Here is a 3965-nt window from a genome sequence, read left to right as displayed (position 1 = left end):
GGTTGTTTCCGTATCTTGGCTGTTGTGAGTAATGAACATGAAAGTGCGGGAAACTTTTCAAAGTGCTGAGTTCATTTACTTCAAAGAGAAATACTCTGTATATATTTCTAAATCAGGTGATAACTCTATTTTTAATTTTTTGAACAACCTTCATAATGTTTCCCCAATGATGGTACCAATTTACAGTGCAAAAAATTATCCTTTCTCCTTATCCTTGCTAATATTTATCTTTTATTTTTATAATAGCTATACTAACAGGTATGAAGTAGTATCTCATTAAGGTTTTGACTTGCATTTCCCTCATGATTAATGATGTTGAGCACCTGTTCATAACCTGCTGGCCACTTGTAGGTCATGTGGGAAAAGTGTCTATTCAGGACCTATGCACATTTTTTAATCAAGTTATTTGCCTTTTTCTGCTATTGAGTTGCATGAGTTCCTCATATATTTTGGATATTAACCCTTTATTAGATATTTTTTAAATTATATTTTTAAAAGGTGAAGATTTATAGCTCACAAGTCAACAGAGTGACATTTCCATCCAGAATTAGCTATATAGTTTGCAAATATTTTTTGCATCCTGTAAGTTGCCTTTTTATTTTGTTGACTTGAAATGGCAACCCACTCCAGTATTCTTGCCTGGAGAATCCCATGGACGGAGGAGCCTGGAGGGCTACAGTCCAGGGGATCGCAAAGAGTCGTACATGACTGAGTGACTTCACTTTCACTTTCTTTTTTTTACTACCCAGAAGCTTTTCAGATTGATGTAGTTACACTTATTCATTTTTGCTTTTATTGCCAAGATATCAATTTTAATTGCGAACATAAAAAAGTAATCATTGAATTTTATTTATAGGGCAAATTGAAGGGCTCTACTGAGTTCCCTAGGGCAGAAAAACAAAGAAAAACCCCATCTGGAGACCATAGGTTATGTGTGTTTAAGTGAGTAATAAGAATCCTGTGAATGAGCAGGAAGGAAGTGCCATGGATTCAGTTAACTACTAGTTTGAAAACTTCTCCTGTTGCAAAGTTATGGGGATTAATGGATTAGTAAGAATGCCACAAAACAGTTTGGGAGAATCATTTTGGGTGTAACATTCATTTCTAGGCTGATAAGTACTTGTGCCACTGCTTGGCTTTCTAATTCATTTAAAACTGTGTGGAATAATGAGAAGAAATAATGGACTTTGGGTTGAACAAATCAGAGTTTGAATCTTGGTCCCATCACTCAACAGCAGCATGACCTTGAGCCTGTTATTTAAATTCTAGGAGGTGCAGTGTTCCTCTGTAAATTTCCTCTGATTATATCTGTTTTCAGAGTGACTAAGAGGGGAAAGCAGAACATATAAAGCATCTGGTATGTGGTAATTACATAATTAGTAGTGACTATTGTTATCCAACAAGTACCTATACTGCACATCAATGAAGTATGATTTGCCCTCCATGGAGGCATGTTATCCTTAAAGATAACAAAGATGTGATTTATGCCTTCTAGAAACTTACCCTTAATTTGTGAAGATGTTCACCCAAGTGGCTATAATATAACGTACTGTAAGAGAGAGAGAGAGAGAAAGTACTACAAAAACACAAAAAAAGGGAGAGAGTTGTTTCAGTAAGTTTCATGGAAAAGTTTTATGAGCCTGACAGGCAGAGTTGGTGTGGAAAGGATTTTCAAAATACATGCATTTTTTTTTTTTTTTTAACAAAGCCTATATGATGGAGAAGCAGAGAATGAGTTAGAGGAAGGAAGCTGAGCTGTCAGGTATAGTGAATGAACAGAAGGCCAATGAGGTACAATCCTCAAGCTGGTACCAGATCATGTAGAAACCAAGATGGTGCTCCAAGGATCGTAGACTTTATTCAGTAGGCAGATGGGGAGCCATGAAAGGTTTGGAGTTTCCCATGTAGCTCAGCAGTTAAAAACCTGCCTGCTAATGAAGGAGACATAATGAGATGTGAGTTCAATTCCTGAGTCCCGAAGATCCCCTAAGGAAGGGAATAGGCAACTGACTCAAGTATTCCTACCTGGAGAATCCCATGAACAGAGAAGCCTGACCGGCTACTGATCATGGGCTCTCAAAGAGTGAGGCCCAGCTGAAGTGACTTAGCATACACACATATGATAAGATGAGAGTTGTATCTCAGAGTAATTGCCCTGCCAGCTCTGTGTGGTATGCATAAGCATGGAGAGACGTGTGATAAAAACAAGAGCTAGTAGTGACTGAGCTCTTAATCTGTCCTAACAGTATTACTCATTAATTCCCTCAAGGTTTCCAACGGACTAAGTGCTATTACCATGCTCCCTTTTACAGATGAGGATATTAAAGCATGGAGATGTTAAGTAATTTACCCAAGATCACACAGCTAGTAAGTAGTCAGACCTGAATACAGAAAGTCAGGCTCTGGAACCTCTCCTCCAAATCATTTTGCTATATTTCTTCAAAAGCTACCCTGCCCTTCCTTTGCCTGATGTTTCCTCTTCCTTCTTGCTCCTAAGTTTGCTCATCTCTGAAACAGGAGACTTGAATCGTGTTTATGAGATGCTTTCTAACTCTTGTTGTTGTTGTTGTTGTTTTAATTCTGTATTTTAATGTGAGCTTGATCTATCTGGTCAGTAATCAGGGAGACACAAACGTGAAATGGTTGTGTAAGTTAGAGACAGAAACTCCAAACAAATTGTGTTTCTGATCGACTGTTCTTAAACTTTCTCTGGCTCCAGATTTACTCAAATCAATTAAAAACATACAAACAAGCATAGAAGGTACACAATGAAAGAATATACCTAACTATATATATTGGTGTATTGAATGGCAATGAGCTAAGGCATAAGGTAACTCTAAACTCTAAGATTTACAAATATTAAGAATACTTACTAGTTTATCATACCCATGCTTTGAAACGATGTGATGATTACCACTCAAACCGGAATATTAGTTCACAATGACTCACACAGAGCCCCAGGATAAGGCAACTCACTGAAAAAATAAAGTCAATATTGCACGAGAGTCCCTTAAGCCTCATTTCTCTCTGCGCTCAGCTAGTTGGGACAAAATACACACTTCGCTTTTCCTGACTCGTAAACAGGCTTTCTGAAGCAGCTGAATCTAAGCTGTCACTTCGCCTCTCGGCATTTTCAGATTGTTCTTATTTCAAATTCGATGCTCTGGTCCCTGTCTGCAGCGGGAGTCCAGCCCCTGGTTAGTTTCCGTTTCCAAGGCAACTGACCAGCCCAACAAAGCCACTGGCGGCAGCGGCGGCGCGGGGCGCGCTGGTCCCGGGGCTGCGGAGCCATCACTGCCGGGCGTCCTGTTTTCTGGGGACCTTCCTGGTAACCTCCCGGGTCTTCGATTGATCTGCGCCTTACTTCATGCGTGGCTGTCTTTCTGTGTAAGAGTGATAAAGAGGAAGCCGATAATTCCGACAGGCCCGACTTTATCCGGCTGCCACTTCTGGCCTCTGCTACAGTAGACAGGATGAATACATTTTCTCTCATTCACGCCCTCTCTCCATCTCGTCGTCTCCTTGCGCTCGCTCTCCCTCTCTCTCTCCCTCTCTCTCTAGCTCTCCTCCTCCCCTTCTCTGGCAGTAGCCTTCTTAATGTAGTTTAATGGCTTTACAAAGAGAGCCAGGCAGAGGAGCACTTTCCAGTAGCTGTGGTCGGACCATGACCTAGCTGACCATGAACTTGGAAGGGCTTGAGATGATAGCAGTTCTGATCGTCATTGTGCTTTTTGTTAAATTATTGGAACAGTTTGGGCTGATTGAAGCAGGTTTAGAAGGTAAGGGAGTGCTTTTTAGTGACTTCTAAAAATTCTCTGTTTTGCAATAAAAATTTCTTGAGGGAGCATAAGAGGCACCTGGAATGAGATCAGAGAAATGTTACTCCGGGGTGGACTTGAGGAGAGGTGGGTTTTTCAGGGTAGGAAAGATTAATAAAATAAACTTTTTTGGTAAGTTTCAGTAAC

At 40.3% G+C, this 3965-nt stretch overlaps 1 long non-coding RNA gene across 1 annotated transcript; it reads right to left on the bottom strand.

Annotated features, from left to right (window-relative positions):
- Positions 1–1613: 1613 nt before the first annotated feature.
- On the bottom strand, positions 1614–3079 carry LOC128050049 (uncharacterized). The gene is made up of 2 exons (XR_008199608.1): positions 2874–3079; positions 1614–1931 (listed from the first exon to the last, which is right to left on the bottom strand). It is a non-coding gene; the product is annotated as an uncharacterized LOC128050049 (long non-coding RNA).
- Positions 3080–3965: the final 886 nt, after the last annotated feature.

Source organism: Budorcas taxicolor, chromosome 6 (assembly GCF_023091745.1).
Source record: "Budorcas taxicolor isolate Tak-1 chromosome 6, Takin1.1, whole genome shotgun sequence".
Classification (NCBI taxonomy): Eukaryota; Metazoa; Chordata; class Mammalia; order Artiodactyla; family Bovidae; genus Budorcas; species Budorcas taxicolor.
Note: the sequence above shows the minus strand (reverse complement) of the source record. Positions and strands in the feature narration are given on the sequence as shown.